Consider the following 20168-nt stretch of genomic DNA (forward strand, 5'->3'; position numbering starts at 1 on the left):
GATCTCACTGACATATCTAGACGTTGAGTCGTTCAGTGGCTGCTCCCTTGGTGGCAGTGACTCCTTGGTCTGCGGTTCCTCTTCGGGCGGTTGCGGTAGCAGCTGCTCTTCAGTTGGCAGCAACTCCTCTGGTGGGTGCTGTTCACAGCTGTGGTGGCTCTTCTGGCTGGTGGGGCGAGGTTTCACGTACAGCTGCTGTTCCTCAGCAGAGGGTGTGGTGCTCAGGAGGTTGCTGTTGCTTGGATCTGCTGTGTTGATTTAAAGGCACAAAATACAACACAACAAGGCACCACGTACCAGGCACTATACACAAATATATTCACGATATTAATAACCCCAAATAAAGGTGACCACCTGAATTAAGAGAATTAGGGGATAAGGAAGAAGGAAGAGAAAAAGAGAAAAGAGAAAAAAGAAAAGAAAATTAGGGACCAAAAAAAGGAGTGCAAAAATGAAAGTGGGAAAAAGGAGGGGGGAAAGTAAAAGCGAGAAAAGAAAGGAAAAGAAAAATAAAGAGCGAATAGAGAGAATGAAGTGGAAGAGGGGAAGAGACTTTTTATATGAGGAGAATACTCCTATAGAACAGCCATTAATCCCAACAAATTCCAGCAACAGCTCCCTGGAGATAAATGCAAACTAGAAACAACCAGTAATATAACGATGAAAATAGAATGGAGAACACTAATCCCAAAATAAAATAAAGAGAAAATAAAATTGCACTTTAAAAAAAATGGTAAAATGGTAGCAGTAATAATACTGGTTAAAAATAAGAAGGTAGTAATTAAAAGGGTAAAATCAGGTGATGGAAAAAAGAAGAAAAAAAAAAAAAAAGAAGAAGAGGAAAAGAAAAAAAAAAGAAAAAAAAAAGAAAAAAAAATTGGTTTCTTAGTTAAAAGGTGAAAAAAGAAAAAAAAAAAATATTGCAGTAGTGAAGGTCCTTTGGTTCTTCTATTCTTCAGTGTGGCTCGCCTTAGACCTGCCAGGTATTCAGGAGAGTGTTGAGTTTCCCTGCGATACACTGTTCCTCTGTGTTGTAAACCACAGTCCTTATTTTAAAGCAAGCCGCATTTGTTTCCCAGACTGCCTTATTTTGTGTTTAGCAAAGAGTCAGTTTGTGGGTCAGCCTCTGGGTGGCAGTGTTCTGGGGTTGGCCTCTGAGGCTATAGGGCCTCTCTGTCCAGTGGAAGTTCACTGCCCAGAGCTGGCTGCGTAAGAGTTACCAGTGCTGTGTTGTTGCTGGGATTCTGGTCTGGATGCTTTTAAGATTTTCTTTTTATTGATGGTTTTTAGTAATTTGACCATGATGTGATTGGGTATTATTTTATTTATTTTTCTTTTGCTTGGGGTTCATTGAGCTTATAGGATCTCTGCATTTATAGTTTTCATCAAAGTTGGAATAGTTTTGAGCACTATTTCTTTAAATATATTTTTTAATCATAGGCATATTAACTGCTTAATATAGCTCCACAGATTGCATATTCTCTGTTTATTTTCTTCTAGTGCTTCATTTTGGACAGCATTCTACTGTGTCTTCAGGTATGGTAATCATTTCTTCTTCAGTGTCTAATTTTTTGTTAATCCTTCCCAATGTATTTTTTTAAAATTTTTTATTGATTAAGTTTTTACTTATGTGTCCTTATCCCCACGTTACCCCCTAACCTCCCCCACTCATGCCCTCACCCCCCTATTGTCTGTGTCCATTGGTTAGGTCTATATGCTTGCATATAAGTCCTTTGGTTGATCTCTCCCCCTTACCCCTTATCTTCCCTCCAAGGACCAATGATCCGATTGATGCCTCTACATCTCTGGATCTGTCCTTGTTCATCAGTTTATGTTGCTTATTATATTCCACGAATGAGTGAGATCATGTGGTATTTATCTTTCTCTGACTGGCTTATTTCACTTAGCATAATGCTCTCCAGTTCCATCCATGCTGTTTGCAAATGGTAAGAACTCCTTCTTTTTTATTGCAGCATAGTATTCCGTTGTGTAGATGTACCACTGTTTTTTAATCCACTCATCTACTGATGGGCACTTAGGCTGTTTCTAAATCTTAGCTATGGTGAATTGTGCTGCTATGAACATAGGGGTGCATATATCCTTTCTAATTGGTGTTTCTAGTTTCTTGGGGTATATTCCTAGAAGTGGGATCACTGGGTAAAATGGGAGTTCCATTTTTAGCTTTTTGAAGAAACTTCATACTGTTCTCCACAGTGGCTGCACCAGTCTGCATTCCCACCAGCAGTGCACGGGTGTTCCTTTTTCTCCACATCCTCGCCAGCACTTGTTGTTTGTTGATTTGTTGATGATAGCCAGTCTGACAGGTGTGAGATGGTAGGTACCTCATTGTCGTTTTGATTTGCATCTCTTAGATGATTAGTGACTTTGAGCATGTTTTCATGTCTCTTGCCCTTCCTTCTGTCTTCTTTGGAAAAGTGTCTATTTAGGTCTGTTGCCCTTTTTTTGATTGGGTTGTTTATCTTCCTTTTGTTTAGTTGTATGAGTTCCCTGTAAATGTTGGAGATTAAACCCTTATCGGTGATAACACTGGCAAATATGTTCTCCCATGCAGTGGGCATTCTTGTTGTTTTGTTGATGGTGTCTTTTGCTGTGCAGAAGCTTTTTATTTTGATGTAGTCCCATTTGTTTGTTTTCTCTTTAGTTTCCAATGCCCTAGGAGATGTATCAGTGAAGAAATTGCTTCAGCATATATCTGCTATTTTGCTGCCTGTGGATTCCTGTAGTATTTTTATGGTTTCTTGTCTTATGTTTAAGTCCTTAAACTCCATTTTAAGTTTATTTTTGTGAATGTTGTAAGTTGGTGATCTAGTTTTATTTTTTTGCATGTATCTGTCCAATTTTCCCAACACCATTTATTAAAGAGACTGTCTTGACTCCATTGTATGTTCATGCCTCCTTTGTCGAATATTAATTGAGCATAGTGGTTTGGGTCAATTTCTGGGTTCTCTATTCTATTCCATTGATCTATATGTCTGTTCTTGTGCCAGTACCAGGCAGTTTGAGAACAGTGGCTTTGTAATACAGTTTGATATCTGGTATTGAAATCCCACCAACTTTGTTTTTCTTTCTCAGGATTGCTGCAGCTATTAGGGGTCTTTTTTTATTCCAGATGAATTTTTGGAAAGTTTGGTCTAGGTCTGTGAAATATGCCATTGGTATTTTAATGGGGAGTGCATTGAATCTATAGATTTCTTTGGGTAGTATGGACATTTTGATGATGTTGATTCTACCAATCCATGAACACTGTATGTTCTTCCATCTGTTTATGTCTTCCTCTATCTCTTTTTTTAGTGTCCTGTAGTTTTCCACATATAGGTCTTTTACCTCCTTAGTTAAGTTTATTTTTAGGTATCTTAATTTTTTTGGTGCGATGATAAATGGGATTGCTTTTTTAGCCTCTCTTTCTGTAAGTTCATTATTGGTGTATAGAAATGCCGTAGATTTATTGGCATTAATTTTGTATTCTGCTACATTGCCAAATTTATTTATTAAGTCTAGTAATTTTTTGATGGAGTCTTTAGGGTTTTCTATGTACAGTATCATGTCATCTGCGAATAAGGACAGTTTTACTTCTTCTTTTCCAATTTGGATGCCTTTTATTTTTTCTTCTTGTCTGATCCCTATACTTCCAGTATTATGTTGAACAAGAGTGGTGAGAGTGGGCATCCCTGTCTTGTTCCTGTTCTTAGGGGAAATGGTTTTACTTTTTGCCCATTGAGTATGATGTTGGCTGTGGGTTTGTTATATATGGCTTTTATTATGTTGAGGAATGATCCTTCTATTCCCACTTTGCTGAGACTGATTACATAGATTCACATATAACTTTTCTCTCTCGCTTACAACTCAACTGCTTTCAACTCTATATGGAACATCCAGTATTAGCACTTAAACAGTTTATTCCAACCCATTTCTTTTTTTATATTCTAATACATCTTCATTATGTTGTTTGATGAGATAGACCCACAAGAAGACAGTCGTGCCCAAGGTCAGCCCCACTTTCAGCCAATCAGGCTTGTCGTCTAGCAGCTCCCCAACATAGAACTTGGACCTGCTGACAAGCCGCTCTGGAGCCTGGCCGGGGCCAGCATCCGGGAGAAGGGCCGCAGCCACGCAGACGGCGCCATCTTGCTGGGCGGGCTCCCCCTCCCCCTCCCCCCACAATGTATTTTTATTTTAAACATTTCTGAAAGTTTAACTTAGAGTATTTTTTTATATCTTTCATTTATCTCTTCATTATGATTATGCCTCGTTTATCTTCTTTGAACATGCAGTTTCTTTATAAGTCCTGTCTTTATGTCCTTGTTTGCTAATTTTATCACCTTTGGGTTTTTCTGTCGTTATTAATTACTTTCCTGATCACAAATCCTATATTTCTGCTTTACTTTGAATTTTAAACTGTTTGGTACGGATTTATATATATATATATATCTTTAAATAGTGTTGGAGTTTTTTCTGGCACCCAATTAAGTTACTTGAAATCAATTTGATCCTGCTGAAACTGATTTTAAGCTTTACTTATTGCCACTTCAGAGCAACATTCAGTCTGAGGATAATTTAACTCCTATTCTGAGGCAATGTCCTTCTGAGGATTCTAGTCAGTATCTTTCCATTCTGACGGGTGGGAACACAAACTATTCTAAGCTTTGAATGAGGAGCTTTCTATCTCCTGTTCTCTGGCGATCTTCCCCCAGCCTTGGTGGGTTTCTTCTCATGTCTGTGCAGGTAAGTACTCAACTAGATTCACGGATACTCATCTGCAGATCTCCAGAGCTCTCTCTCGTCTCTGATGCTGAGCAGCTCCCTCCTCTCTAATACTGTGCCCCCAAATCCTAGTCATACTCGGGTTTCTCTCTTCTTAGCTGTGTCCACTAGGCTCCGGGCTCTTCTTTCCCTGAGCTGTAGCCTACAAACTGCCTCCAGAGGTAATCTGGGGATTTGTAGGGCTTATATCCTTTGTGTTACTTTTCTCAGCAATCAGTCTTCCATTGCTTTTTGTCCAATATATGAAAGTCATTGTTTCATTTATTTGTCTGCGTGGCCTTCTGCCTATGGCTTATGAATATCTGTTCTGTAGTTCCCACATTAGTCCCTGTTCAAAGTTGTTTTATCCTGAAAGTCCCAAATGGATCATTACTAGTCATGCATTTATGCATTCATTTATTCATTCGTTACATCACTGCTAGGAAACTATGTGAGGAGAAATAGGGCAAGTAAGACACAGTCACTATGTTGGAGACCTACCTGAGTATGTGAGTAACGAAATTTTACTATAATAATTGGGTTATAGGGCTGCAATCGGCACAGGCCTGCTGTCCTGAAAGGATGAATGAAGTGTCATGGGAAACCAGGGCAGGAAGGAATTCATCATAACTGGAATGGGTTAGGAGCAGGAACCCGTAGGTAAGGAAGACTTCGCTTAAGACGGAACTCACCTGTGGCACAATGCAACAGCCTAGTGCCCTCTGTAAGAGGCTGGGTGCTTTTCAGAGAACAATCTCAGTATTCAGAGAGAGTTAGCTGTTAATTTTTAGTGCTTCTTCTGGGTGAGTAACTTGATGTATAGAAATTATAATCCTTTTAATTATCTTGAAAAGGAGAATCCTCTCTATTTACTAATCTAGGAAACAGAGCCTGAAAAAAAGGTAAGCGACAAGTCATGAGGATTCATCTTAAACATAAATCACTTAAGCTTAATGCATTTTATGAAATTATTGACTTTTTCATATTTAAGTTTTCAACAAATATGATATTATTTATCTAATATTATTTATTAGTCCTTCAGTCATCCATCTGTAGTTTTCCAAGAGCAACCAAAAATTGAACTAAAAACTATATCTTTAGTTTCCATTCCTTTATCAAAGTTTTATACAACTTTGAAATATATAAATCTTGAAAGTACTTCTGTTTAAAAATTATAAATTAACAAGTTATGGACCTGGAACTTCCTTTGTTGATGTTTTTGAAAATAAATTCAATTTATTTAATGGAAATCAGGCTATTCAGATTTTCTAAAGTATAAAAAAGCAAATATATATTTAATTTGATTTTTTTATACTTTTATAAATTTTACATTTGTGTGTGACATTTGAAAAAGTATTAAAATCAAATATATATTACATAAAGATATATCTAATTTTTAAATTTTCATCAGAGAATGGAAAGCAGGAACATATTTATGCATTTTGAGCAGCAAAAAATTCGTATATATATTTTATTCTACCTTCTCAATAACTCTATTAGGCAGGTATTGTTATTCTCATTTTGGAAATATTCAAACACGGGTAGTTAATAATAACCTGGAAATTTAAATTCAGACCCGTATGAGTCTAAAACACTTTCTCATCCTGCTTCAGCAAAAGTGCCTGGGAAGTGCCTTTAAGAATGGCTGACTGTAAATTCTACTTATTTACTTTGAAATAGTACTTAGCATAATTTAAGGTATTTAATATGTGAGAGAGAAAATGGGATTTCCTTCAGTCATTCACCCATTCAACAAATACTTACTGAATTTCTACTTTATGCCAGGCACAGTGCTGATAGGATTCAACTCTGCAGGAGACACAGCTCTTGCACCTCAGGTGCTTTCAGCTCTGGGGTGGGGGTGGGGTGGGGAAAGGTGGGGGGGAGGGTGGTCAGGGACAGAGGACACAGGCTCTGTCAGAACAGTATAGTAAGTACTGCGCTGAGGGAGTCTGGGAGTGCAGAGGTGCACGCAGGGTGGGTACAAAACCCAGGCCTCAGAATTCATGAAGACTTCCTGGACAATTTGCTGATACAGGAAGGATGAGTCCATGTTAGCCAAACAGTGGAGGTGAGGAGCAGGGGTGAAGGTGGAGGGTGATGGCAGTGTTCTAAGCAGAAGGACGTAATTGTATGAAGATGTCTGATGTCACAGGAGCCTCAAATGGCCTGACATGCTGTCTAATATTTGTTGGAACATGGGTGGGTAGGCAGAGCAGCAGTTATTGAATGGAGGAATAATTGAGGAACATAATCCAGCAATTACTGTAGGAGCAGGAGATGAGAGTTATTGACCCAGAAATTCCCTGTAAAAGGGCTTTCTTTCTCTGTCCTTTCAATTCCCAGAGACAGATTGTGCTGATGTCGGAGGGAAAATGTGTGCTTTTGTCCCTCATATCTAAGTAGGTCAGTATTTGCTAACACTCAAGGAGTCTGCATTATTTCCCAGTCGGCTAGAACATTGTGCTAATGAGGATCAGGTCTTAGGTTCAATCCCCTTACAGGCCTCTTAGCTTTGCTCTGTTCTGTAGTCACAGGCAGCGCCCCCCACCCAGGCTGTGCTTTCTGAAATGCCAGTGGCTGGACTGGGGAGACCTTCAGACAGATTAGAGAAAACTTGAGCACTCAGGGCCTCTGAGGGGTGCAGCTTCCAGTGAGTGTTCCACTAACAGTGCATAATCAATGTAATTGTGGTTTTCTAAGAATGCTTAAAACATTTAGTGCTACTCCCACTAAATCTCTCACCTCAGCTCCTGCGGAAAATTTCCTGCCAAGGACCCGCAATCAGCTACTATTCTCCTCTGCAGAGGCAGCTAACCATATTTATTAAAAATCTAGTCAATTAGGGGTCCTGTGATGCTGTATCGAGAGTGCCAGAAATACAATCCCTTGGATATAGAAGCTTAAGCTTAAATACCCACATATTTATCCAGTGATGACTTTACAGTACAATCTATAGACCCAGCTCCATGCTAGACATCTAGAAGAGAAGACACACTAATTAACAGTATTGAAGATGGCCTGTGTGCCAAACATGTAGCTAAGAAACTTGCAAAAATTATTTTATTTAATGTTCAAAATAGCAAGTCAAAACTTAAGCTCCCCATCACTTCCCTCCTTCCTGGGAGAGATTAAAAGTATGAAAATATGTGGTCATAGAAAAAAAACGCAATGGTCAGAAATTTTCCCAGAAGAAATTTCCAGGCAGAGAGGTCCAAATAATTACAACTATAACCAGTATTTATCCACATTTACTTTGTAGCAGAATTTTATTCTGAGCCCTTTATATCATTAAAGATCTTTCATCTTTAACTTAATTCAGTGAAGATAGATTCTGTAATCATTGATATTTTATCTATGAGGAAATTGAGGCAAAAAGGACAAAGAGGTAAGCCTGTCCAAGTTCATGAGAGGTAAGTGACTGAGCCAGGATCATAACCCAGGCATTGCCTTAGTTATATTGAGGAGGTTCTACTGTGCTCATTTACCATGCACATGTAGTCTTCGGTGATGGGTCTATTACAATCTTTTTCTCCTTTTAAAATCAGGTTGTTTATCTTCTAGTTATTGAGCTTAGAGGGTTTTAAAAATAGTTTATACTGGATACAGTTACTTTACCAAATATGTGATTTGCAGATATTTTCTCCAAGTCTTTTTAGTATCTTTCAAAGGAAAAAAATTTCAATTTTGTTGAAGGCCAATTTATCAAATTTTTTTTCGTTTCTGATGCTTTCTTGTGTGTGTGTGTGTGGGGGCACAGCTAAGAGATACTTGTCTATTCAAGATCACAAAGGTTTTCTTTTATTTCCCTCCCTGGAGTTTTATAGTTTTTACTTTTAGGTTGAGGCCCATGTTTCATTTTGAGTTAATTTTGTATGTGATGTGGGGAAAGGTTAAAATAATTATATTCCATATGGATATCCAGTTTTTCTAGCACCATTTGTTACAAAGACTGTTTTTTTTTTTTCTCATTGAATTACATTGGCAGCTTTGTTGACAACCAATTAATCATAACTTCTGTTAATAATGTGTAATTTTTGGTGTACCCATCTTTCATATTTTGTTAATTTATCTGTAAATATTTTTTATGTGTATAGTGCTACTAAAACTAATATTTTTAATTTCAATTGCCAAATAATTTTTTTTTGTTAAAATATAGTAATATGCTCTGGCAGGCATGGCTCAATGGGTAGAGCGTTGGTCTGCACATTGGAGGGTCGAGGGTTCGATTCCTGGTCAAGGGCATAAACCTGGGTTGCAGGTTTGACCCCTGTTGACCCTATATACCATATTGGCAAGAATTAACATTTTAAAAATTTATGTCTTTTAACCTATTATATGGTTTATCTCTTTATTTATTTTAATGTATTATTTTACTATCCTTTTAATAACAAATTTTTCTTTTACCTTTTAAAAGATGTGGCTTTATTGTCTTTAAATCATGTAGTTTTTTGATGAAAAACCTGCTATCATTCTTTTTTTATTCTACTCTATGTAATGTGTGTCTAATTCTTCCTCTAGCTGCTTTTGTAACTCACTTTGTCACTGGTTTTCGGCAACTTGATTATGATGTGCCTTGGTGTGACTTTTTTTATGTTTTATTTGATTTGATATCTGATGACCTTCTTAGATATGTAGATTTTTAGTTTTCTTTACATTTGGATATTCATTTTTTGTTATTTCTCCAAGTATCTCTTCTTTTGATGAACATATTTAAAAGCATTATATTGTACTAGAGGCCTCGTGCACGAAATTCATGCACAGGTGGAGTCCCTAGGCTTGGCTGGTGATCAGGGCCAATCAGGGCCAGGCCTATCAGGGCCAGGCTGGAGAGGAGGCGATGGTCACCGGGCCAGGCGCGGAAGGAGCGGACGCCGGACACCGACGCCACCATCATTGGTGCCCTGCCACTGTCCAGTTCCCCACCTCCCCCTCCTCCTTCCCTCACCGCCATGCTGCCACCATGGCGGGTGGGTGGTGGGCCGATCCGGGTGAGGGACCGCGGGAGGTTGGCTGACTAGGGGAGGTTGGCTGTGTAAGTGCACTGACCACTAGGGGGCAGCTCCTGTGTTGAGCATCTGCCCCCTAGTGGTCAGTGCACATCTTAGCGACCGGTCGTTTCGGTCGTTCTGGTCATTCCAGTCATTCCAGTTGCTTAGGCTTTTATATATATATATATATATAGATGATTGCTTGATACTGTGTGGTATCTGATTGAGGGTCTGTTCATTTATTTCAGCTTATTTTCCTCTGTGTTTCATGTAGCGCCATTTGTATAGTTCTGTTCCACACTTTAATATTCTTCTACAGTTTCTAATCTGTCAATCCCATCACCCTGTGTATATTTTATTTCACAAATTGTTTCTGTATCTAGAAGTTCTGTTTGCCTTTTCTGATATGTACTATTTTTCTAGTTATGTTAATGTTTTTTAGTCTGTATTCTTTAGCTTACTTAAGATTTATAGTAACTCTATTTTTTGTTTTTTCAAAAAGCTTTATTATTTCCATTTGGTCCAATGCATGGGAGAGGGCTCCAGGGTGGTTAAAAGGATGCCTAGTTGTTTCAGGAAGAGGCTCAGGTAAAAGCCAGAGACAAGGGAGATGCTCCTCAAAGGTCTCTGAGCTCCAAAGGCTCCTAGTCGTGCTTCAGGGTGAGCCTTTTGAAGAGGTACTCATCCAGCCCAGCCCGGGGCAGGCCAGCCTGCAGGAAGTTAGTCAGGTTCACCCATCTCTTTGATGAGTTTCACCTGCTCATTCAGGAAGTGGTTCTCCAGGAATTCAGAGAGATGGGGGTCTGTATGGACAGAGCCCAGGGCATGCAGATCCAAAAGGGCCTGGTTCAGATTCTTCTCCAAGGCCATCTCAGCCTCCATGGCATCCTGAGTTTTGCCCCTTCATCTTGGGAAGGCTTCAGCAAGTCCTGGAAGAGAATGCGGCCACTGCACTGGTTGTGCATCTTTAAGAGACATGGGGTGCCCTCATACTTCTCTTCAGCCAACTTGTGGAAGAAGTGGCCCATGCCCTCCATAGCCACATCATCATGGTGAAAATCCGTATCCAGAGAGAGGTAGGCGTAGGCGGCCGGTAGATGCAGGTTGGCCAGGTGGTTGACGGCAGCCTCCACCTCCATGGAACAATTCTGATGAATTTTTGGAGCTCATGGTTGTTCAACAGTAAGGAGTTAAGGTGAAAAAATGGTGTTGGCTGGTCTCAGAGGCTGAGGATGGCTGAGGTGGTTCTGAAGGTGGTGACTGGAAAAGATGTTGGAGGGTGGTCAGAGGTTGGAAGAAAGGATCTATTCCAAACACTGTTGGAGCCAGAGACAGATCGGGGCAGCACCCAGGGTACCGTGAGATTTATAATAACTCTTTCAGGCCAGGCTTGAATCAGCTAGATGCTTTACATAAGTAATGAATTCATTTTTACTTAAATGAGCATTATTACTCTTATTTTACAATCAAGGAAACTAAAGCTCAGAAGGGCAAATTAACTGTTCTCTTCAATATTAACTCCCCTTTACCTGGTTGTTTAGACTTGAATAAGTATTTTACTTCTATGAATCTCAGTTTCCTTGTCTATTAAACTAGAGATCATAACAATTTCACAGCATTGTATGTGAAAAGTACTTTTCCTCTGAAGTTACTTTTGCTGCAGTTGGAAGAAGAAATTTAAATGTATCTCAGGGGACAGCCCAGCAATAGCAGAGCTAAGGGTATGCATTTGCATAAGTGTGTGGTGGAGGGAAGACACCTCATTGGAAGGCTCTTCTAAATTAGGGAGCAGGAGAAGATAGGGGCATTCTTGCAGAGGTGTGTGGAGAGGAAAGAGAAAACATGAGTGCTTCACCCTGTCATAAATAAGCCTGGCACTGCATATTATGGGTATGTTTGAGCAGCTGTGGTTGCCATTGTTTTGTTAATGTCACTTTACCATTTTGACATAGGTGTCGTTTGGAAAAGGGAGATTATTGTATATTGGCCATCTTAGTGACCTTTTCCAACAATCCAGAAGATAATAGTGGTGAAGATAGCATCTGCTGAAGGGAATTTTTATTTTTAAGATAAGGATTTTGTCCTAGACCTGTGTACCTTCACAGAGCTTCCTCTAGGACTGGAGAGCTCAGTTTGTTTGCCCTGTGTTTCCAGGACACATAAATGAGTTCCATGATAGAGATCAATTTCCTTTTTTTATTTTTATTGCCTTTTTGTTATTTGAGCTATTAGTCAGCAGAACCACCCTGGGCAGCAATCTTGAAAATGCATTCAGGGTTCACTATTTGCTTAGTGCCAGCTCTATACAAGTGTATTGCTACAGACTCTGTGCTATGGATACAGAGATAGTCTAGCCGGGAAGACAAAATACAGGTTAAACATGCTGTGGTCATAGGTATAAGCCACAATGTATGGGAACATCAAGGAGGGGCGCCTTACCCAATTGGTAAAAGGCTAGAGAGGCAAAACTCAAAAGCGGTTCTGGGGAGGGTGATGCTTGACTGAATTCTGAAAGATGAGCACAAGTTTGTCAGGGATGGAAGTAATGGCAGGGGAGGAGGTTCCCAGCAGAGGGAAGGGCAGTGTTTGTGGAGGCTTGGCCATGTGGTGAGTATAGTGCCTCTGGTACCTGTAATTTGTTTTGACTGGGGCTCAGGGGAGATAAGGAGGACAGGTGGACAGGGCTCAGACCGTGAGGAGGCTATTATACCTCCTGGTCACAGGGAGTCTGAAAGTGAGAGCGTGGGTGAGGAGGTATTAATTCATATCCACGCTGGAAAAACAGCTCAAAGTACAAGGCCGGTTGCTGACAAATCAGTCGCCTCAAATTTGTGTCTGATCCCACAGGGCAGGGGGGTGATGCAGAAATACCACGGGCGACAGGGCCTAAGCTCTCAGGCAGCGAGGAAATCTGCTGAGTGGAAGCCTCTGGGGCCTGACGATGGGATAAACAGCTTTGCTCAGATCTCTAGCCTCTGGGTAAACAGTGGCCTGTTTCTGAGCGGAGGTGGCTCAGCTGGGGGTAGCTGGTGTTGGCTCCTGAAGCAGAAGTAGCCGCTGCCTGGGCTTGTACAGGCTCCCGAGTTCACAGGCAGACCACAGGAAGCTGACAAACCCACAGAAGCACGGACATGTTGGAAAGAGAACTGTAAAAGGCCAAGGAAATGTTTACAACCAAGCAAGGTGGTAAGAAGAGGAATGTCCTATGTTAATACCAACCTCGGTGCAAAAGTCTAACTCCTTGGTACTCCCTGCTCAGCTCAGTAACTATAACAGGTGCCAGGCTTTGAGCTAAGTGTTATTATCTTGCAGGCTAATAACCAGTAACTGACGCATTTTGAGTGTTTGCTTTGTCTCATGTACTGTCCTAGACATATTCCATATCATTTTCATTTCATTCTTATGTTTACCCTATGAGGAAGTTAGAAATACTATTTTCATGTTATAGATGTGGACACTGAGTCTGAGAAGTAAGGTTTGCTTAATGTCACATAGGTAGGAACTAACTAGTGGATCTGGGACTTGAACCCAGGCAGTGGAACTTCACAGAGCCCGTGGTTCTTTTCACCATAGCTATGAGATACACATCATTAGCCCTGCTGTGTATATGAGAAAACTGAGGCTCAGAGTAGTTAAATAAGTAGTGGAGCTGGAATGAACCTCAGGCTCTGGTTCCGGTGCTGGGTTGCCTTAGCCACTCCACTCCACAGCTCGCAACACTGGGGACATGTCCAGAGCTAGCTTCTGTCTCTATGGGACTTGTCCTGAATTGTATAAGAAAACTGGGCTGTGGAGAGAAACAGCCAGACTTGCTGAGAAGATGATAAATGTGTCCCACAAAGAGCAGAAGGTGTTAGCCACACAGTCATTGCTAGTCAAAGAATCAGAAACATTCACTAGGCAGGGGACCCCCATCACAGGCCTCACCTCCCCTGCTCTTACAACTAGCCCCGAAGAGTGAAGGAGTTAGGAACAGAGGGAAGTATTCCAGACCCAGGCAAAGGCCACTCTCCAGGGAGTCAGATATGGAAGAATAGCCCCTCTCCCCCAATTGCCCCCCCCCCCACACACACACACTTTAATCCCTCAAGCCACACAAGGAGTTGTGGGCAAGAGATAGTGAGGAAGTTGGTTTGAGTTGGGGATTTTGAACTGGACTACGTAGACTTTTTGTTAAAAAATAAGAACACAATTATGAAATCTGGGTAGTTTTGTAATCTCCTCAAGGTATCATTTGGGAAGGGGAAGGGAGAATTCAGAGAGTGTAGGCAGTGACAGATATAAAACTGTTTTATGAGACTGCTCAGTAGACCAGCTACATCAGTCATCTACCAACTCAGGCATTCTAGCATCACCTGCCCTTCCCATCATCGTGCTCCTCCTTCCACCCCTCTCTCATCCTCAGAAGAACTCCAACCCTAATCCCAGTGCTTGCTACCAGAGCAGTGCTCTTCCAGCTCATGGTTGAAAGCTGACAGTTGTTATTTCTCTAGGATTCATACTATGCTTCCCTCCCAAATCAGATTTTGAAACAGCCTAAGGTCAGGGCACAGTGGTTGCGCAAAGCTGAGATCAAGTTAGCATCCGTGGCCTCATGAGTCAAGCTCTAAACACATCCAGTGAGTGGATTCTATAACCTTGTTAAGCTGGCTTCCTAAGACCTTTCTCATTCATCATGGACAGCACCCGGACTGAGCGTGAGCCCTATGTCTGTTGAACACTTTGGGGAAACAGGCTGCATGTCCTTCTACAGAGAGGCTGAATGTCCCAGGGGTAGGAATTAGCATCTTAAGGGCTGGGGAGCAGAGGTAGGTTGCTAAGGCCTTGCACCTCTTCCTGAGAGGCAAAGTCCTGAGGCAGTGACAAGAGTTAGCCTGTCTGAGATGGCTCTGACTCAGTGAGTAGGGTAGATACTTGGGAAGACTATGAAAAGGGAACAGATAGCTCCAAGCTCTCAGACTGAAGTTTACTTCTTCTGAGCAAGTTTGACTCCCACCAGACTCAGCTATCTCCCCTGAGAGCCTAAAACTGAGCCTGGTAAGTCAGGCCGAAGCTCAGAGCTGTGTTGAGACTCCTGAAAAAGGACCAAAGAACAGTGTGAGGATGGCCAGGGCATCCTCTGGCTTACAACATAGCTCTCCATACTACAGACACTCTTTATGGCTTGCTCTTCGTGATCTAGAATGGATTTACCACCTAAGGATGAATGCTTCTAAGTCTACCTTGATATTATTTTTAATCTGTACCCCATCTCAGGGAGAACAAAATTTATATAATTATAGGTAATCATTACCTTGAAATATCCAAAATTTATATGCATTCATACATCCATTTAACAGATATTTATGGAGTACCTGCTATATGCCATTGTTAAATCTCCAAGTTCTCCACATTTCCAGGCCCCTACGGTGTAGGAAGAAGGAGATGTCTCAGGAAAACAGAGGCCTTTACTTAAGCTTCAGAAAGCTGGAAAAGCACAAAGTCACGTATTTTAAGACAACCGAAGACTTCCTAGAAAAAGAATATTAAAAAGAGATTTGACTTTCACAGTGAGATCTTTTTTAAAAAAGGATTAAAAAAAATTAATTGATTTTTAGAGAGGAAGGGAGAGGGAGAGAGAGAAACATCGATGTGAGAGCAGAACATCAATCAGCTACCTCCTGGATAACCCCTACCCAAGCATGTGCCCTGACCGAGAATCCAATGGCAACCCTTTCCGTGCATGGGACAACGCCCAACCAACTGAGCCACACTGGCCAGGGCTGTGAAATCCTGTTTGGGCTGGGGGTGAGGGGATGGGGCAGTGCTTAAGTCACAGAAACATGTCAAATCTTGATGTGGGGGCCCTTGCATGAAGAGGGTGTAATCTACTCTTTTCAGTCCTTGGTGGGCATTAGTACATTGGAATGAGACTTTCCCAATTTTTAATGGGACTGAAAAGTCCACAGACCACTTGGATTTTATAGAAATAGTTGTTTTTATTTTCTATCTAGATAAAAAATTGTGATTTTTATGTTGTTTTAGAACATGATGGAATTGGGATTTCATCATTTACGTACCTGTTTTTGTGACTGTTGGATGGCTCTAGCACATTTCCAACATGTAAAATATTTTTTGGTTTGAAATGGGTTGTGGGTGGGGATTCCTGTCCTACACTTTGGTAAGGAGGAACTTTGTGGGGAGTGGGGTTTGAGAAGCAATAACAGCTTCAAGGAAAAAATTGCCTGCCTTTGCATTCTCTCGGCCTATTTAGTGAAGCCATTTGGATGGCGTTGTGCGGCTCCACTCTTGTCTAGGTAAAGAAATTACTGCATGAGCTCACCTTTGGCCCCCAGCCCTGGGCTATCATGCCAGTAAATCTATATTAGTTTAATCAGCACACCAAACGTCTAGATCTTTGTTCTAATCTCAGAATGACCTGGGCTCAGAAAAATTTCGTTTTCCATATTATTTTTATTCTGAACCTTTCAAGACAGTGGGCCTTCTTCTGAGCACTTGTTTGTCAGGTAGGGGAGGGAAGGAGAGGGGAAAAAGGAAGAAGCAGAGGAGATTCACATCCGCCCTAACATTCTCAGATGGGACTGTCGTTTTCACGCGTCAGGAGGCAGGCGGATGCACAGGCTGGCCCTTGGATGAGAGTGTGCAGATGCGCGCAGATCTTTCTAGGCACGCTCTTCTCTAGCACATCCATGGGGGAAACACAGGAAGTATTTGCTATGGCTTTGAGCAGAATACACACCAGAGCCCTTAAACCAGTAGTGATGCTCCCTGTGCCTCAGGGCCCTCTGCAGAGTGGCCGGCCTGCTTGGCCTGCCGTTTCACTCGCTGGCGTTGGCGGTTTGGCCTGCAAAACAGCCTACAACCCTCGCCCTTGTTCTCCCTCAAGGGAATGTGCCAAACAGCATGTTTGCTTTGCCCACGGCCTCCCCACTGGACAGCAGCTCCGGTTCTTTGCTCAATCCAAGCATCTTAACGGAAACTTGAGCAGTCAGCAGAGCTCCAAAGAGCCGCACAAGAGGAATCTGGATGCGGTCCTAGCCTGGCCCCCTCTCATCTCCCCACGCTCACCCCTTGCTCACCCCTTCCATTGGCAGCTGCCTGAAAAGGGCCAGTGGGAACCATGAAGTCTATCCACACTTCTGTCCTAGAATCAGGTTGCTGACACCAGTGGCCCTTCTCCTGAGCAAAGCCCTGGGAAGCACTTGGCATTGACTGCTGGAGACACTATTGCATGTCCTTTAGAAAGTCAGGACAGTGGAAGATCACTTCTGATTGGGGAGGTGGAATCTGAGAAGAGGCTTAAAGTGAGGGATAATTAAGATGACGGGGGGAAGATAAGGGAAGAAAAACTTGGGAGGGGGATGGAGACTTGGGTCAGGAATAATCCCTGATAACTCCAAATGCCTAAGGCACCCTTCATGGGGACAGTTTGTGTACTTGCAATCTGTGTACTTGTCAGACATCTAGACAAGAGGGTGAATTCCTCATCTTACCTATTCAATACCACCTGGCCATACCTAGCACAGATATATCACCGAGGGAGCACTTAATAAATGCTTGTTGATCTGAACGGAAAGTTGTCAGCATGAGCAAAGCTCAGCAGGTGCAAGAGAGGACGAGAAGAGGGGAGAGGTGGGAATAAAGCTGAAAGGGAAGTAGGTATTTTCTCTTCCTGCAGGTCTTGAAGCAGAACTCTTTTGGGTAAGTCAACAAAGATTACTGAGAATCTTTGCGTAGGCTCTGCTCTTAGAACAGGTTGTAAGGTGGCAAATGTGACCTTCCTGACTCCCTCCTTCTCCTCAGCACTTCTTAGTTGCTAAGCAAATGGAAGCCATGAGACCTCTCTCATCTATCCACCACCAAACTGACCACCTGCCTGCATTCAGACCGACACGTTCTGCCCACCCTCCTGCTATGTGCAGAAATGGTTCCTGCTGCATCTGAGCCTGCCCTTCCCTGGGTACTGGTTCCTCTCTTCTTTCATTTACTCAAGGACTTTGCTCCCGCAAAGATCCTGAAATTATTCTCTCTCCCTCTTGGCAGAATCATTCTCATCTACATACAATTTGCTTTACTATCTCCCATCTTAGCTGTTGACCTATTTCTCTGCCCCTATTTATAGCAAAGAGCTTTAAAAGAGCATATTACGTTTTCTGTCTCTAACTCCTAGCCTCCTTTATTCTCTTTGGCCTACTCCAGTCATATTTGTATCTCCAAACTCTGTTGAAAATGCTCCAGTTAAGTCACTAGTGTTTTCCATCTTGCCAAAACCAATAGTCTGATCATATTATACCTTGCCCAACCACTCTGTTCATTTCAACCACTGCTCATTCATACTGTCTTTCAAAGCACCAAGCTCTTTCCCCTATGCACTTGCTGCTCCCTTTTTCTCAAACATGCTTCCATCAGCCCATCACTAGGCTCTCTCCCTCACTTCAAATTTCTGCTTGGAGAAGCCACTCTGATATCCTAGCTGAAAATAAAATCTCTCATCATCCCATGTGCTATCATCTACTCCCTTATCCTGCTGTCTTTCTTCTTAGCACTTGTCCTTGCTGAGATATCTTTATTTGCAATCTAATTTATGCATGATTCCCAGGAGAATATAAACTCTAAGAGGTTAGGGACTTTTGTCCATCTTGTTCCTTCCTTATACACAAAACCTATAACAGGTCTGGCACATGGTCAGCCCTCAATGAATGATAAATGAATAAAGGCACAGACCTACCCCTTAGGAGCTCATAGTCTACTTGGGGATAGTGGTAATGATGATGATGATGATGATGATGTGGTACATAACACTAAATTTTATACACACACACACACACACACACACACACACACACATATATATACACATATATATGTATATATATACTAAGTGTCCAGTACACGAATTTGTGCACCTTGAAAGGAATGTGGGCCATGAGGCTGCGGTGGGCACAGGGGCAGGTCTTGGCCCATCCTCTGCGCCCCTGCCTGGCCCCTCACACTGCAGCCCCTAGTCCCCTGTCTGCCGGCAGCCCCGCTCCCACTGCTGCTGCTCCTATGCACTGATAGCACTGGCCCCACTCGTATCTGCTGCCAGCGCCCGGCACTGGCTCGATCGCTAGGCGCCATCAGCGGGTGCAAGAGGTGGCTGGCAGCCCCAATTGCCCCTTAGGAACAGGGGAAGGTGGAGGAGCCCTGAGGGGCAATTGGAGCTGCAGCCACTGCTTGCGCCCTCTGTTGGTGCTGAGCAATCAGGCCGGTGCTGGGTGTTGGCAGCAGGTGTGAGAGGCAGCTCTGGCGCCGACAGTGGGTGTGAGTGGGGCCAGTGCCAGCAGCAGGTGCAAGCACCAGACAGGACTGTGGCATGCGGGAGCAAGGAATATATAACCACCAGAGTCTCGCACCGATGACAGCGACTGGCACCCTGCCTTGGTCTGGCGCCCCCCCCCCCTCCCGCTCACCTGCTCCACCCTCTGTCATGGCTGATACCCGCCATGTTCCATGCATGCCCTCTGGTGGTCAGTGTACATCATAGTGACTGGTTGTTCGGTTGTTCCGCCATTTGGTCTATTTGCATATTAGCCTTTTATTATATAGGATATGGCACTTAGTATATATATAGGATATATAATCATTTAATGTTTATAATAGCTATATGAAGTTATGAAGTACGTGGTATCATGGCCACTCTATAGACAGGGACACTGAGGCTTTAGAAGTATTATATAACCCACATAGAGTTATATAGCTAGTCAGCAGGAAGAACCACCACTCAAACATAGATCTTCTGACTCCAAAGCCATGTTCTTCAACCTTGAGCTCTTTGATCTTGAAGTCTGACAGCATGTGAAAAGGTCACCCCATCTATTCAGGTTGTCTTAGTGTGGATATGGCAGTCCCGCCTACTGTGGATGGCGAGCACCCATTTATGCTTGCTTAGTTGAAAAGACTGCTGACGCTAATCATTTTGCTATAAAAGCAGTCTCCATGCTAGAAGCCAAAATACACAGGGTTGGTAAATATTTTGTACTTGGTTACAAGCAAGGACCCAAATTCAATTAATGTTGGCTCACTGAGATATGGTTGTTCTCTAGTTTTAGGAAATATGTAGGCAGGTTCAGTTCCACTTTGAAGACGTTTCTTGGTTATGTTTCAGCTTAGTGTTGTAGGAAATTAAAACCTTTTGATCTATTTGGGCTTGTTTCTGAGTTCAGCACAGTTTGTTCCCTGTCATGGCTTATAGTCAGGTTTGGTGCAAGGCCCTGGCTATTGGGCCCATGGTTTGGGTTTCCTGTAGGCCCATAACCTGCCCTAGTGAATGTGGAGAAACCTAAGAAAAGCTCTGACCAAGACTGTGATGTGGAAAGTGATGTTAGCCTGGGTCAAGCCAGGAATGGTAGCCTTCTTTCTGGCTAGCCACATATG

The 20168-nt window shown here is 42.4% G+C and overlaps 2 pseudogenes; both read right to left on the reverse strand.

The window, feature by feature from the left end:
- Positions 1-3915: 3915 nt before the first annotated feature.
- Positions 3916-4145, reverse strand: LOC118662680 (annotated as a pseudogene).
- Positions 4146-10396: 6251 nt separating this feature from the next.
- Positions 10397-19223, reverse strand: LOC118664142 (annotated as a pseudogene).
- Positions 19224-20168: the final 945 nt, after the last annotated feature.

This window comes from Myotis myotis, unplaced genomic scaffold (genome assembly GCF_014108235.1).
Source record: "Myotis myotis isolate mMyoMyo1 unplaced genomic scaffold, mMyoMyo1.p scaffold_m19_p_10, whole genome shotgun sequence".
NCBI lineage: Eukaryota > Metazoa > Chordata > Mammalia > Chiroptera > Vespertilionidae > Myotis > Myotis myotis.